Consider the following 17,776-nt stretch of genomic DNA (forward strand, 5'->3'; position numbering starts at 1 on the left):
GAACTAGCTCTTGTCATGCCGAGTGTTGGATTCTCACTGACTCAATGGCAAACATATTGGCCACGGACGAGGCCCTGGGCTAGGACCCGGTGGAGTAACCAGGGCCTGGGTCCCCCTGCCGTGGCCGCCATCCATCCTTGGGTGGCTGCCCATGTCCCCAGTGTGCCACTAGACTGCACAGCCCCAAGAGGAGGGGCAACCATCTTGTCTCTGAACTCTCAGCCAAACAGCCCTGCAGTGAAGGACAGCTATATTGCCTCTGGCCCTTGGGCCACAAAGCACTGAGGGAGAGAGCAACCATATTGTCTGTAGCCATCGGGCCACAGAGGCATGAGAGACAGGACAGCCGTGTGGACTCCAGCTGTTGGACTACAAAGCCCCGACAGAGAGGGCGGCTGCATGGACTCTCTGGCCGTTGCGCCACACAGCGCTGAGTGGTAGGGCAGCCATTTTGACACTGGCCATTAGGCCAAACCACCCTGAGGCCAAGGGGCAGTTATTTGATTTCAACCATGGGACCTCGCCCCTTCATCCCTAAGGCATCACTCATCTGTCACCATGAGACTGACCCCATGACATAAGACTTTTGTGGTCAAGATGCAAACTTGAGTGGAAGCATGGAGTTGCACCTGACCCTTCTAAGAGCTCCTCCCACTCCTCTACCAATCTGGGCGTGTTTTATCTCCATCGATCTGCCCCAGGAATGGATATGAGCAATGAGGGAAGTTCTTGGGCAGAGTGACCCATCTACTAATCGGTCAGGGTTTCGCACACACCCTTTAGGCCATCCCAGAAGGGAAACGTAACGATCAGAATAGGCAGTGCCCGAAGGTCTAGGCCAAAAGCCGCCGATCTCTGGAGCTCCATGTTTGCGTGGCTGGCAGCAATGCCCTGGAAGCCGCAACATAACAGTGTGTGGGAAAGGCCATCTCGTTCCAAGGATGTCTTTTGCAGAAATCGTGGCCTAGACCTTCGGGCTATACCTGTTCTGATTGGTACACTTTTCCCTTGTGAGATGGCCTAAGGTGGGAGTGAAACCCTCGCCAACTGCTAGAGGGTGGTGTGGGGACGTTTTAGAGGGACCACGGGATCCTGTTGCGGGCAGGTCACTCCACTGCAGCACTTCCCTTATTTGGTCAAATCCCCTCTCGGGGTGGTCCTACGGGGCTGACGCCCACTTCAATTGGTAGAGGACACAGGGAGGCGTTCTCAGAGGGGATATACAACCCCCTTCTGCATGGGTCACCCTGCCCCGCAACGTCCCCTGATTGGTCAAATCCAGTCTCCAGGTGTGTAAAATGCTGGTTGCCCCTGCCAAACTTGCGTAAAAGAAGGGAAGAAAGGCATGTACCTTTTGGGTTATCTGTCAGGTGGCCATCTTGGACTTGGGAAAAGAATCTGGTGACCTTTAGCCATTTGCTAGATTAGTTTGGGTTGGGAAGCACACTCCCACGCACGGATTGAATCCGCGTAGATAGGGTCTAACATCCAGGCAGAGACGACGCAAAGAGGGATAGGGAGGGTTTTTAGTTAGGTCTACTCACCCATTCCTGTGTCCATCATGGAGTCCCTCCCTGACGTCCAATGTCAAGAGAGCAGCAGCCGTCCATCGCTGTCCCTGCAAGAGAAGGGAGAGAGAACATCAACATGACCTCCTGGGTGTAATTGTTTGGGAGACTGGAGCACTTCCAGAGTTCAAGTTTTGTTAATCCACCCCTTCTCTAGCCTAGCCGAGTCCTTTTCCCTCTCGTAAATAAAGTCTTGTTTGTGTGCTTACCACTGCCTGGTGTTATTTTCTTGTGCTAAGGCAAGCTCTGACAGACTGGCTTTACAAAGGGGACCATGTGGGAAGAATTTACTGTAAGATTCCCTGCATCTTCTGAATGGGGTTTGGGTTCTGCCCTTTTGAAAGGAAGGAAAAATCCTTCCAGGTGATCCTACGGGGCTGAAACCCACTGTGATTACTTAGTAATCTGTCCTCTTCACTACCTTGTTTGTGACCCTCTGTGTCATAGGGAAGTAGCCCATGGCTCATTATGCATCTTTTGATTTCAAATGGACACGTGTGGGGTACAGACGAAGAAGGACAACTTTTCAAGTCCAGTGTGCACAGAAATGGGATGGACACTTCAAGGATTGAATACAATGCTTTGATCTTCCATCTGTTCATTAAAGAAAGACAAAGGGGCAGATTTGGGAGGCTCGGCACTGACTTCCCCAGGATCATTCCTCTCCGCGTAATTCCCATGAGAAATCTCCTCTCAAGGAAGAGCCGGAGGAAGTGTGATCAGGGGAACTACCCAGAGCATCAGACAAATCAGGGCCCTGAGCTGAGAAAAACCAAGCCTCAGCCAGTTCACATTAATTCAGCTGTCCTCAGCACAGACACCCCTGAAGCACCTGAGGATTCCTTGAAAGGCTTTGAGACGCTTGGCTCTGCAGAGCGAGAGATGAAGCCTATTACTGCAGGGAAATCAATGACAGAGCACTGTCCACACCAGCACTTAGGTCGGTGTAACTTGTCTCACTCGGGGGGTGGCTTCTTCACACCCCTGAGCGACATACGTTCTACCGACACAAGGGGGAGTGTAGACGCAGCCTTAGCAGAGAAGCGATTTAGAAAACAGGTTTTGTTTTGGAGGAAATGCAGGAACCCCGGGTTTGTAATAACCCAAAGGAGAGTCCGACCCCACCAGTCACCCTCCCCACTTTGCACTTGGCCCGGGGATAGTTGTTTTCTCTCAGCCTGTGCCCACTATCATGCCATGTGAAGGGGAAGGAGCCATGCACATGTCTAGGGTGCTTCTGACATCCGAGAGGGGAGAAAGGAAAAAAGAGGCTCAGTCCCACATGCTACTCACACAGGGGGTGGGAACTTTTGTGGTCATTTCAATAGACTCAAGGGGCTCCAAAAGAGTCAAAGGTGCTAACGTGACCCTGTCCCTGTCCAATATTAAACAGGTGAAACAAGGCTGGCAGTTTGGGCTGCTGGACAGAACAAGCCTTCAGGCCGAAAAGCCAACAACCTTTCTCTCCATTTCAGCAAAAAACAACATTCAACGAACCCCCACAAAAACAGGCACCGGAAAAGTCCTGCCCCCGACTTCACCTTTCCAAGGTCTTCTCCGCACTCTCTCCCGCCCCAAGTGAGAATCCGACACCTTGACCAACACACCACAGTCAGACCCGAATGCAGCTCTCCCTCTGCAGGCAGGATGGTGGAGAAAAACACAGGTGAAAAAACCCTCCCGGCTCAGCTGCGCACGGAGCCTTGGCAAGGACGTGGTGGAAAGGTGACGCCGGGATCTCTCGCACGGTAAAGGAGACTCGTGCCCGACTCCGACAAACCCTTTGGGAACTCGAAGGAAGCCGCATCCCACAGGCGTTTCCACAGACCAGCCACCAGCCACACACCCAGGCCGGAGGGGCCGGGACACGGGAAGGGGCAGCAGCAAACGCCCCCGGGGGGGAGGGCTGGGGCGGGAGCTGCAGCCAGGCCCCTGGACCCGCAGGGAGACGCAGACCCTGACAGCAACCAGCCACGTTTGCCCACATGTGTGTGTGAGACACGTTTGTGTGTGTGATGTCTTGTGTGTGTGCTGTGTGTCGTGCAGAGTCTTGTGTTCAGTGTGTGTGTGCTGTGTTGTGTTTCGTGGTGTGTGTGTAGTGTGGTGTGTGTGTGTGTAGTGTTGTGTGACGTGTTGTGTGTCGTGTTGTGTGTGTGTTGAGTTGTGTGCCATTTTGTGTGTCATGCTGAGTGTGTGTTGTGTGGTTGTGGTGTCATGAGACGTGTTGTGTGTGATGTGGTGTGTGTCGCACGCACAGAGCACATTGTACACCACACGCACAACACGTCACGTGTAGCACGTCACACACGTCTCACGTCACACGCACAGCATGCTGCGTGTAGCACGCACACACACAAAACATTGCACGTCGCACGCACACACACAACACGTTGCCTGTCGCATGATGCACATCGCACACAGCACGGACACACACAAAATGTTGCGCGTCGCACGCACAGCACCTCGCACCTCACACTCACAAACACGCCTCACACACACACAATACGACACACACCACATCACACAGAGAGAAAACACTATACACATGTCACACATACAGAAACACACACAACACAACACACAACAAGTCACATACACAGCACAACACACAAAACGGCACACAACACAACACAGGCACACAACTGGACAGACAACACATCACAGACACTCACACGGAGACACACACACTCAACATGACACACAACACATCACACACACTCAACACAACACTCTAGACACACTACACACACAGAATGCAACACACACCACACACACAACACGTTACACAATGTGTCACACACACAAACACACACAAGACGACACACAACATGACACACACACTACACACACGTCACACAAAACACATAACATGACACCACACACACCACACCATACACACACTGAACACGACACACAAAACGGCCCACAATACAACACACACACATCACACACAACACATCACGCACACAAACACCACACCAAAGACAGAAACACAGCACGTCACACACACACTACACAAAACACGTCTCACACACCCACACCCACACACCACGTCACATGTCACCACAAACACACAACCACACACAATCCATACAACACTCTAGACCACATACAACACACACACAACATGACACACAACCCGTCACACACACACAAAACCCGTCACACACATACACATAACACGACACACAGAACATGACACAAACACACAAAAACATTTCACACACACAACATGACACACAACCCGTCTCACACACACACATAACACAACACGACACACACAGAACAGGACACACACATAGAAACAAATCGCATGTCCCACACAACATGTTGCACATTGCACGGATACACACAACACATCACATGCACACATACACGCAAGTCTCACGACACACACACAGAAACACGTCACACACAAACACACATGTGACACACAACATGGCACACAACACATCACACACACAAACACATATCTCACACACACACAAAATGACATAGAACCCGTCTCACACAGTCACACACAATATGACACACACAACACAACATGTAACACACACATGACACACAACATGTCACACACACAACACATCACACGCTGCACGTCGCACAAACACTTTGCACATCGCACGTCGCACATTGCACGTCACACCTGCACACACAACACGTCGTGCATCACATGTCACACACACAACACGTCGAATGTCGGACACACAACACGGTGCACGTCGAACGTACACTCAGGATGTCATACGTCGCATGTTGCATGCCACACGTCGAACACACAACATGTCGCGTGCCGCAGGTCACACACAAAAATGTCGAATGTCGCACACACATGTTGTACGTCACACATCGCACACACAACACGTCACACGTCACACAAACAAACACACAACGCATCACAAATACAACACATCACACACACACAACCAGGTCTCTCACACACGCACAACATTAAACACACACGTCACACACACACACAACACGACACACAACACGTCACACAGATAGACACAAACACATACAACATGACACACAACACGACACACCCAACACATCTCACACACACACACACACACATACACCACGTCACATACACCACGTCACATGACATCACAAACACAACATCACACACACACTCAAGACGGCAAACAAGAAGAGGCACATGTGAAGTGTGAGGTGCGATGTCTTATGTTTGTATGTGCGATGTGCAACGTGCAACGTGCTACGTATTGTGTGTGCGGCGTGCAATGTTTTGTGTGTGTGATGTGCGACGCAGGACGTGTTGTGTGTGTGACGTGCGATGTGCTCTGGGTGGGGTCTGTGTGTGTTTCTGCACAAGCTGATTGCGATGTCCCGGAGGCCAACAGCAAAGAGGGTTCGGCGTCAGCTTTCTTGCCCTGCCGTCAGTCTGCCACCTGGCTGGGGTGACAGCGGCTGGGGACCCCAGGAGCTGCTGAGAGACGCGGAGGATCCCTCGGAAGGGAGAAGACGACGTGAGAATCAGACTCTTCCAGCAACGAGCCACATTTGCCCAGTGCTGACGCTGTCAGGCCTCCCAATTTTGGGCCAGAAACCAACAGCCAAATCGAGCTGGAAAATTGAACCACTTGCAAATGGCCCTTCTAGCGTGTCACCAGGCCGTAGGCGACCGTCTGGGGGTGAGCTGTGGGCTCCCGAGAGGTAGAATCCAGGGCCTGCCTCTTCGCTTCCCACGGCCGGGTATTTTCAGCCCCCAACAATTAGGGGAAGAACAGGGAGATGAAAAGCCAAAGAAAGTTTCAAGAGTTCTCCTTCCTGGCTGAGCTGGCTGCGCTGCCCAGGTCACGGATGGTCATTCTGGGGAGGGATGTGGGTCTGGTCCACTTTGAAGGCGGTTGATCTGGGGAAGGATGCGGGTCTCAGATATCTGGAGGATTGGCCCAGAGCCCAGTCTTGTGGGGGCACAGCTGGTGGTCCTCATCCTCCTCTGTCTGCCTCTCTTCTGCCAGAGAAGGCAAGCCAGGCGAGTACCAATAATGATGCTGTCAATAAAATGGAATCAAGTTGTGGATGTTTTTTCTTTTCAAAAATATTTTCACACTTTTCAATCTGCCCCAATTTCATCAGGCCCTGGTAGTTCCTAGGAGAAATGTGAAGGAGGAGATATTGTAACTCTTCCCTCTTTGTGGGAGCAACAGCTGGCTGGGGTTTTGGCTGCTCAGGCTTTTGTTCCCTGGTTTTACCCACTGTGGTTTCTTTTGCATGTTTTCTTTCATAACGTATTTGATGTACCTGTGTGTAAGTTTTTGCCCTAAGGCACCCAGCTGTACACGTTTTATCTACAATCTTTACAAGTTGAAGTTGCAGATGGAGGGGGCTCCCAGCAATGGCAGCCTTAAGGGGGTGGGCGGCTAGAAGCTGGGGACTGGATCGGGACCCCCCAACACTTACTGGTCTCTCTGCCCTGCAGTTTTAGTCCCCCCGGATTAGCCTGATTATCACAACAAAAGTTTGTTTCTCCTGCTGCTAACAGCCCACCTTCATCGATTGGTCTCGTTAAGAGTTGCTATGGCAACCCCCATTTTCTCGTCTTCTCTGTATCGATATATCTATATCTATATCTTCCTGCTGTATTTTCCCCTGCATGCATCTGATGAAGTGGGCTTTAGCCCCTGAAAGCTTATGCTCAGATAAATTGGTTCGTCTCTAAGGTGCCACAAGTCCTCCTCATTCGCTTTTCCTGACTGATTGTGCTGGGGGCTCTGCTTGGCTCCAGCGCTCCGGTCCCTCAGCTACCAAGGCCCCCTGGGAACCCTGATCGATTCCAGCTTCAAGGAGTGCTGAGATCCACCTGTCTCTTTCTGTGCCTCTGTCTCTCTCTAGGAATAGCCTCCCGACCCTGCCTCCTGTGATCAGTTATAGTTTGCTAGCCCCCCACCCCACCTCCATGGGTGTTTTTGGCTTCTCCATGCACTCTGCAGCAACGCTCCTTGTACCCAAGCTAAAGATCCCTGCAGCCCCAAAAGTCCTCGGGGGTTTGCTCAGCAAGTGGGTTACTAGCAGAATGGTTGTGGGGTGAAGGTGGGGATAGGGAGGTGCTGAACCTGGGGGCAGAGGAGGGTGGCAGATTAAGGTGTTGCTCAGCCCAGCCCGCTCAGTCCAAGGACATATGAGGGGACCAGCTTTAAATTGCTGTTCGATCCAGCCCACTGAGTCCCGGGACACATCAGGGGTCAGCTTGCGAGTGCTGATGACCCAGTCCTCTCTGACATGCTACGTTCATGTGTGTGAGCCTGTGTGTCTGTTCATGTTCATCACATTTGGGGGCTGGAAGACCCCAGCCCTGGGGAACCGAGGTCCTGCAGGGTAGCTCCATTGGGAGGGAACTTGCAGAAGGAAGGAGTAGCGCTCCATAGGAAAACACAAGTGACAAAAGCAGCACATTGACAGAATTGCAGAATCTCCCCCCACCAGAAGAGTAATCCTAACAAATGGGCGAACTCCAAGGTAAAGGGCAATTCTGGTAACAGCTCATTTGGGGCTTGTTTGGAAGGGGGATGGACGTCATTCTTGCGACAAGGAACCTGCTATGGCAAAAAACACTTTAGCCCTGTGCGCCCTTCCAGACAAGTCTTATGTCCCAAATATTTTGGGTGTTCCGGGATAAGTCCCCGAATAATCAAGGATCTTGACCAAAAAGGTCGTCACGTCTAAGAAGGAAGAAAGGTTGTCGTTGTGTAGACCATGAAACAAGCCCTGCAACTTTTGGACACGTATCCCGACAGTCCACAGGGTGCACGTCAAGGAACGTTCAAAGCGAGACGGGCGTTCTTTTTGGGGAGACTAACCCCCATTGCGCTGACCAAAGAAGGGGGAAGTGGGAGCCTGCATAGCCATCTAGCGGCCAAAGGAGAAATCGCCGGCTTCTGGACCTGTGTGCACCATTGGTTCGGTTCACATGCAAATCTGTGTCATGCCAGGTTGGGAAAACGGGGTTCTGCTGCACGACATCATCCTCTGGAATGACGCAACCCGATAGGACACCTCCTACGATACACTGCTACGAGTGACGCTCTCAAACAGGTCCCCACAGCTCCCCAGCCTCCCCCAACCGGGAGGCAGGTGTGAGAGGATTGTTCTCCCCAACTGACAGAGGGAGAAACAAAGGCAGAGAAAGGTGAAGGGCCTTGTCTTCCATCACACAACCTGTCGGGATAGAGTTGGGAACAGGACCCGGGTGTCCTGACTTTCAAACGAACCATCAGTCTGGAGTTTCACACACTGAATGATCAGAATAAAGGGACCTGGAATGAGCTACAGACCAACAACCATTCACACTGATTCTTCAGCAAGTGTTTTAGAAGCACGAGAACACCAGCGAGAACCAGGGACGGCTCAGAGACAATCAGCAGCGAGAAGGAGAACAATTCACCAAGCAGATGATTGGTTCTGGCTTATTTGCTGGGCCTTAAACGAGAACAACAAAGTCCTGAGTCTCCTCCCTGCCACGAGACCCCCTGCTCAGCCAATCAGCGTGGAGACTCTGGCGGTGGGCTGAGGGTTCCCCAGATGGCCCAGGGATGGCTCAGGTCACCGGTGAGGATCACTCTCAGAGCACGCTTCCTGTCCCATCTCTTTGGGAGGCCTCCCACCATGAGGGCGACAGAGCAGCCCCCTCCTCGCCACTGGAGGGAGGGAAGCAGGAAAAGGGAAACCAAAAAAGTCAAACCCCAAAGACTCGAAGGGACAAAGGCCTAGCTGGGGGAAAATTGTCCCACCTTAACCTCCTGTTTTCCGTGCCGAGAATTTGGCCAGCACCGGGTGGATCAGGCTGCCTCGGTACCAAACCTCTCTGGGGCTCTTAGCTTCTCCACGGGGACGTCTGTCTTCTCGCTCAATGAGCAGTGGGAAAGGAGAAAACTCCAGAGAGGCTCCACCTCGCGCTCACATACGAGACCCTGAATTCTCTCTCAGTCCTCAAGGAGACACCTCAAGAAGGAGACTCCCTGCAGCAAAGCCCCGGGGGTCTCTGAGATCCCCCTGCCCTGCAGCCTGTCCTCCCTGGCCGTTGTCGTGGACTCTCTGTGAGGTCACCGCCTCCCAACCTCCTTTCACCAATCAGCTGAGTGCTGCAAAAGGCCCTTGGGATGTCACTGCCACCCCCACCCCTGCCCTGCAGGGCTCATGTCCTGCCCCGAGCCGGCTCCTGTGCGTGTTTGAGCTGCTCCCCCTGGGTCACCCCCACACACTCAGTGGTCGTGCAAGGGTTCACGCAGGCCACACGTGGAACCATCAGAGGATGCTCAATGTGCCGCACTCGGTTTTGCAGAGATTTGGAGACTTGAAGGCCAGAAGAGACTGTTAGATCATCTCATCTGCCCCCCCTACACATCACAGGCCTCCTGCATGGCGCAGTAGCGAGTTTTGGACCAAAGCAGACTCCAGAAAGGCATCTCATCAAGGGATGGAGGAAGCACCACTTCCCTTGGGAGTCTGGAGGAAATTGATGCTGTGGGGGGCAGGGAATTGACCCCAAGGCCACACTTGTGAGTCTGTATCATAACACACATGCATAACAGCACTGCGCGAAGTATGTACACGTCACCTTAACTCTGATGTTTCCTAACGTTTAAAGGCCTGGTCTCCAGGGTGTTCTTTGTGCTTATAGATCGATTTTGGGGAGAGATGCAATCATTTAGTTCAGAGTGGGAGCCGTGTTAGTCTCTATCAGCAAAAAACAAAAACAAAACGAGGAGTAGTTCTGGCACCTTAGAGACTAACAAATGTATTTGGGCACATTTGATGGTGTGGCTGATGTGATTAGGTCTGAGGATGGTGTCCCTAGGCTAGATATGTGGACAGAGTTGGCAATGGGTTTGTTGCATGGATAGGTTCCTGAGTTAGTGTTTTAGTTGTGTGGTTGCTGGTGAGTATTTGCTTCAGGTTGGGGGGCTGTCCGTAAGCGAGGACCGGCCTGTCTCCCAAGATCTGTGAGATTGAGGGATCGTCCTTCAGAATAGATTGTAGATCCTTGATCCTGCCCTGGAGATCTTTTAGTTGGGGGCTGAAGGTGGTGGCTGGTGGCGTTCTGTTCCTTTCTTTGTTGGGCGGGTCCTGGAGTAGGTGACTTCTGGGTATTCTTCCTTTCAGCAGGTGGGGATTGTAGTTTGAAGAATGCTTGATAGAGATCCTGGAGATGTTTGTCACTGTCTGAGGGATTGGAGCAAATGCGGTGGTATTTTAGAGCTTGGCTGTAGACAACGGATCATGTGATGTGGTCTGGATGAAAGCTGGAGGCATGTAGGTAAGCATAGCGGTCCAGGATAGGGTGGTGTTTATGTGACCATCGCTTATTAGCACTGTAGTGTCCAGGAAGTGAGTGTCGTGTGTGGCCTCTCCTTCTGCCCCTCCACCCCCACGAACATGATGCAGTTCTGCGGTGACCTGTTTCCAGTTTCAGAAATGGGGCAATGTTCACACCCTCCCAATTGGTCTTTGCATAAATCAGGCCCTAAGCCAGGGGCAGGCAAACTTTGGCCTGATGCCAGATCGGGTTTCAGAAATTGTAGGGAGGGACAGTTAGGGGAGGCTGGGCCTCCTCAAACAGCAAGGCATGGCCCGGCCCCCGACCCCATCGGACCCCCGCTTCTCGCCCCCTGACGGCCGCCCCTGGCCTCCGGCCCCATCCAACCCCTCTGTTCCCTGAGGGGCCCCCCAGGACCCTTGCCCCATCAACCCCCCGGCTCTCTGTCCCCTGACTGCCCCCAGATCCCCCCACCCCTAACAGACCCCCACCACCCCATCCAACCCCCCTCTCCTTCCTGCCTGCCCCCCGGACCCTCTGCCCCATCCAACCACCCCTTCTCCCTGACCGCCCTGGGACCTCCTGCCCGCATTTAACCCCCTGTTCCCCTCCTCTCACCGCCCCGACCCCATCTGCCCCCCAGCCCCTGACCACCCCCCGAACTCCCCTGCCCTCTACCCCACTCCTCCCCTGCTCCCTGCCCCCTGCCCGCGTTGCCCGGAGCATGGGCCCGCGGCGCCGGGAGCGGAGGCTGTGGGGGGGGACAGCAGGGGAGGGGCCGGGGGCTCTCCAGAGCTCGGGGCCGGGCGGAGCGGCTCAGAGCCCCCGGTCCCCCTTTTGCTCCCCCCCCGCTCCCCACGTGTCGCTGCCCCCCAAACCCGGGGAGCTGCCGCAGCTTCCCTCTGCTCGGGGCAGGGACTCGCAGCTCCCAGCTGGGAGCAGCCTGGGCCCCCCCGCTCCCCACAGGCTGCCCCGGAAGCAGCTCCCTGGGGGCAGGTCTCCCCTTGTCTCCTCGGGGGCACTGCCAGACCCCCCGTCCCCCCGCTGGGGCCCCCCACCTGAGATGCCCCAAGAGCGAACCACAGCCATGGCCGGCTGCCACCCCACTGCCCCTCCCCACCAGCCCCCAGGCCCCAGTGTGGCCGAGCCCCACCACAGTCCCCCCCCCGACTGTCCTCCTCGCCCCAAGCCAGGCTGCAGCCGCCCCACCCCACAGACCCCTCCCCTCCCTACAGCCCCCCACAGCCATGCTGTGTCCCCCTGGGGGCAGCCATGGTGCTGCCCCTCCCAACCCAACAGCCACAGCCATGCCATTGACCCAAGTCCCCGATCCAAGTCCCCTATAGCCTCTCCCTCCCCCACATCCCTCCCAGACCCAGTCCCCATCCCTACAACCCAATCGCCCCCTGTCCACAACCCCCCTTTCCTCCTCCCACAGCACCAATCCATCCCCTACCCTCCCACAGCTCGCACCACACAGACCCCTCCACCTCCCAGCTGGGCCCCCTCCCCGCCCCCCGCCACCCCACCCACCCCGTCAGACACCCGCCCCCGCTGGTGCACCAGGGTTTCCCCAAGACCGACCAACAGCTGTGAATGGTGTGGAGGAGAAGGTGTTGGTATTTGGTTGTGTATTGGTATTATGTGTATGTGTCGAGGCTTGTGGGGGCTTTGTGCTGGGGGAGAAGCTGAGCCCTGATTCGGGGCCGGGGCTTCTCTGACTCGGGGTCCTGTGAAGGGAGCCAGCCAGTCAGGCCGTGGCACAGGAGCCAGCAAACAGGGCTGTAAACAGGGGAGTCTGAGGGGGAGTTTGTCTTGTGGTGCTTGTTGGGGGTTTGTTGTTGCTGTGGGGGGCGGTGTTTGGGTGTGGTTTGTGTTTCCCAGATGAACAGGATTTCGGTGGGAAGGCGATGACAGACACAGAGGCAGCAGTGGGCGTGACTCATGTCGTGGAAGACACCATGCAGATGACTGGCTGTGGAAGCTCCCGTATGTCCATGATCCTGGAGGGGGGACCTGGTACCAGTTTTGTCTGCATGAAATGCCGTCTGCTCGAGCTGATGGAGGAGAAGATCTGAGGTTTGGAGATGCAGGTGGAAAGTCACACACACACGATGACACAAAACGGCACACAACACGACACACAAAATTAACACACGACACAGACACACACACACCACGACATGGAAAGCATCACGCACAAAACATCACACACACGACCCACAACATATCACAGACACACCCACTCAACACAACACGACCCACAACATGTCACACTCAACACAACACGACCGACAACACGTCACACTCACACACTCAACACGACCCACAACACGTCTCACACTCAACAAAACACTCAAGACAACACACACACACAACCACGTCTCACACACACACGACACACAACGTCTCACACACAGAAAAACGTCTCTCACACACGCCGACACACACGCACGGCAAACAACATCTCTCACACACGCCAACACACACACACACAACACATGCCCACACACAGACACATGACACATGATGTCGCACACACGCTCACACACACACACATGCCGACACACAACGTCTCTCACATGCCAACACACACACGACGTCTCTCACATGCCGACACACACACACATGCCGACACACACACACGCCGACACACGACATCTCTCACACACGACGTCTCACACACACACGCCGACACACACATACTACACACACGCCGACACACGACACTGACACACACGACACAGATGACACTGACACACACACGACGTCTCATACACAATAGCGACTCACACACACGACGTCTCACACAGAACACCGACACACACGACACATGACGTTTCACACACACACACACACGACCTCATTCACACACGCCCACTCACCACACGCCCACACACGCCCACACAACACACGCACAACACATGCCCACACACACAACACACGCCCACACACACAACACACCCGCCCACACACACACCACACACAACATGACGCCCACACACACACGCCCACACACAACACACAACAAAACACACGCCCACACACACACCACACACCACACACAACACACGCCCATGCCCACACACACCCACACACACACCCGCCCATACCCGCCGACACACACACCCGCCGGCACACGACGTCTCACACACACAGAGACGACACACACACCGACACACACGACATCTCACACACCCACGACACCGACATACGACACGTCACACGACACACAAGACGGCAGAGGACACGACACCGAAATCACAACCCTCGAGACGACCCCCAGCGGGTGCGAGAGCGGAGCGGGGACGGGCGGGGTGAACTTGGTCTCTGGGCGGCGCGTGGGGCCGGTGTGGACGGGAGGGAAGAGGGCGGCAGGATGCGCGGATGAAGGCAAGATTTCCAGCACCAATGGAGCATTGTATAATGATAGCCTACGCGATGTGGCCCACTGAGATGGTAACTTCTTTGTTTTTCCTCCTTGGTCTGGGTTTAGTCCAAACCGTTGACTCCCCTCATCGGATGGAAAGCGAGCGAGAGCGGTGAGCCTGCGAACACTGTTGATGCAGCCAGGAGTCGTCCAGTTGGCAGCGGAGCAGTCGCGAATGTCCGTGAGATAAGTGTCTGGTTTGGTTAAGGCTTTGCTCACGGCCCGCCTGGCTCCAGGTAGGGACTCCCCATCAGCTGGGGCTGGGTTTGTAAGAAAAGGTTCCTGACCAGCTGTGGTTAGGAGAGAGACAAGGTCCCCATTTTCAGGGGCTGCTCATTTCTCTGGCCAGGAACGGTGTCTCCTTCGCAGGAGAAGGTGGCATCTAGGAGGATGACTCCAGCTGGTGAGTTGCTTGCCTTCCTCCCATATTTTTCTCTCTTCTCTTGTGTGTTGGCCAACTTTCTCAGTCTCTCTCTCCTCTGCTCTCCTGGTGCCGCCTCCCTTTGTAGGACACGGGTAGGTGTGCTTTCCCACAGGTGAGGTCTCGGGAGCCATGGAAAAGTCGGAGCGGACGAAAATCATACAGGGCAGTAGAAAGGCTGCTGAAAGTACCTGAAGAGACAAAGGAAATGAGAAGGGGGAAGTCCAGACTAAGACAGGAGTCTAGTCTGTAAAGAGAAACAACGGGAAGTCTAAGCTACAGAAACTCTTCAAGATGCCGAAAGACATTTAGGATGGGAAATAACTTCTTGAATCCAGTCTCTTTAAGATCTTAGGCTTAGTATGCGTGTGTATTTGTATTTGCTTAGTAATCTGCCTTCTTCTGTTTGCTATCCCTTATAATCACTGAAAATCTACCTTTTCTAGTGAAACTATTTTTTGTTTATTATTATTATTATTAAACTCAGTTTGTGCAACTGGTGCTCCGTGAGGGAAATGCTTTGTGTGTTACTCCAAGGGGCCGCCCGGTGTCACTCTTGCTCCATGAGGGAAATGATTTGAGCATGACCTGAATTGGCCACCCACTGTCACTTTTGGTCCAGGAGGGAAACGATTTGTGCATTACACTGACTGGCCACCCGGTGTCACTGTTGCTCCGTTAGGGAAATTTTTTGTGCATTACCCTGAGTGGCCACCGAGTGTCACTGTTGCTCCATGAGGGAAATGCTTTGTGCAATACCTGGATTAGCCATCCGGTGTCACTGTTGCTCCACAAGGGAAATTGTTGGTGCATTACCCTGAGTGGTGTGAAGGAAAAGTTAGCATATGTGACTCCATTTTGGTTTGGGGCCCACCATTGTCTAAAAGCAAGCACATCATGCACCAGGAGGAGTGTTTCTTAGATACTGCATTCCTGTGAAAATCCTCCGCCCCCCGCCCTTGTCTCCAGCCTGTTTTATCTCCCGGTTTCTGTTCTTTGTCTGTTCCTAACTCCCTGCCTCCTGGCCTTGATGTGGGCCTCCCATCCTGATAAGAAAAGTTACTGGTGCATTGCTTTAGGACCATGCAATGTAGTTGAAGTCATGGTTTAGCGCGGGGAATGTACCTAGCAGGGATAGGTGGTAGGTAAGGGAAGGGTTTGTCTATTGGCTAAGGTTTCCGATGCACGAGGGCAACGTGCTTTGCTGAAAGGTCTATAATCTTTGTATAACCTGCATGCGGGGTCCCCTCCTGATGAGCAGGGGGGCACCACGCTCGAGCGTAATAAGCTTAGTATTTTTGGGAACCCTGCCGTTGTGGACTTCGTTCATGTGCCTAAGCCTAGACTCGACCTGTGCGGGACCAATCGGGTATCATTCGCAGCAGTTCCTGTGCGTGACCTATCGGGTATAATTCGCAGCAGCTTGTGTGCGTGACCTGTCAGGTATAATTCGTAACGGTGGCCACCCACTGTCACTGTTGCTCTGTGAGGGAAATGGTTTGTGCATGACCTGAATTGGCCACATACATCACTGTTGCTCGCGGGGGGGGGAATTGTTTGTGTGTTACTCCTGAGTGGCCACGTTGTGTCACTCTTCCTCCATCAGAGGAATGCTTTGTGCATTACCCTGTGTGGCCACCCAAGACAACACACACATCACACACAAAACATCACACACACAAAACACGACAGACGACACTGACACACACACAGACAACACGACACCGACACACAGAGAGAGAACACGTCACACATACAGAAACACGTCTCTCACACACACACAACACAGGACACCGACACACAAACAACATGACACACAAATAAAATGACACACAAAACAGCACACAACACGACACACAAAAATCACACACAACACCGACACACACACATACACACACACACACACAAGAGATGAGGCAAAAACGGCAGACAACGTGACACAGAAATCACACACGACACCGACACACACACACACACACGAAGACGCACAAAACAGAAGACAACGTAACACAGAAATCACACACGACACCGACACCCACACACAATATGACACACAAAATGGCACACAACATGACACACACACACAACACGATGCACAAAACATCGCACACAAAATATCACACACACACACAACACGACACACACTCAGATAACACGACACACGACACCGACACACACACAGACAACATGACACACGACACCGACACACGACACACAAAAAGGCACACGACACGAGACACAAAAATCTCACACAACACATGACACCGACACACACAACATGCACACAAAACGGCACACAACACGGCACATGCACAAAACACGGCATACAACAGGGCACACACACACTCAACATGGACCACAACACGCACACATAAACACGTCTCACACACACAAAACGACACACAAGTCACACACACAACACGTCACACGACACATGCAACATGACACACACAACACGTCACACAGCAGAAGGTTTCATCTAGGAGGAGGATGTCCCGGGGTCCCCGGGCGATGCTCTGGAACTGCTCCCCAGGAAGCCAGGCAGGACTCTGGGGAAGTCTCCTCTCGGGGAGCAGCCTGTCTGCAGGACACACAGCTCCCCCGGCTCCACCTTCCTGGCTCTGACCTCGGAGCCTTCAGCCTCCTCTGCCCCTCCCTGCGCTTCCCACAGCCAGTCCGCCCAGGCGGGGTCCTGGGGGGGGCCAGAGGGTCCTGCCCCCCAACTCCGCAGTCAGACGGGACTCTCAGCCAGCCAGGAAAACAGAGCTTTATTAGACGACAGGGACATGGTCTAACACAGAGCTTGTAGGTGCAGAGAACAGGACCCCTCAGCCGGGTCCATTTTGGGGGGCAGTGAGCCAGACAACCACGACCTGCCCTTCACTCCATGTCTTCCAGCCAGCCCCCAACTGAAACTCCCTCCAGCCCCACCTCCCCTGGGCTTTGTCCCTGTCCCCAGCCAGGAGGTCACCTGATTCCTTTGTCCTCCAACCCTTTAGCTCTCACCTTGCAGGGGGGAAGGGCCCAGGGCATCAGGTGCCAGGAAAGAGGGTGTCGGCCATTCTCTGTGT

At 53.8% G+C, this 17,776-nt stretch overlaps 1 protein-coding gene and 1 long non-coding RNA gene across 2 annotated transcripts in view; one reads left to right on the forward strand and one right to left on the reverse strand.

The window, feature by feature from the left end:
• The window catches only part of LOC102930774 (class I histocompatibility antigen, F10 alpha chain), a 1,343,638-nt gene that overhangs the window by 1,012,785 nt on the left and 313,077 nt on the right, over nucleotides 1-17,776 (forward strand). The gene's annotated exons all lie outside the window — the stretch shown is intronic.
• The window catches only part of LOC119566052, a 302,951-nt gene that overhangs the window by 17,443 nt on the left and 267,732 nt on the right, over nucleotides 1-17,776 (reverse strand). The window contains exon 2 of the long non-coding RNA XR_005225032.2: nucleotides 1,545-1,618. This is a non-coding gene — a long non-coding RNA (uncharacterized LOC119566052). The remainder of the gene's footprint in view (nucleotides 1-1,544; nucleotides 1,619-17,776) is intronic.

This window comes from Chelonia mydas, chromosome 4 (assembly GCF_015237465.2).
Source record: "Chelonia mydas isolate rCheMyd1 chromosome 4, rCheMyd1.pri.v2, whole genome shotgun sequence".
NCBI classification, from domain to species: domain Eukaryota; kingdom Metazoa; phylum Chordata; order Testudines; family Cheloniidae; genus Chelonia; species Chelonia mydas.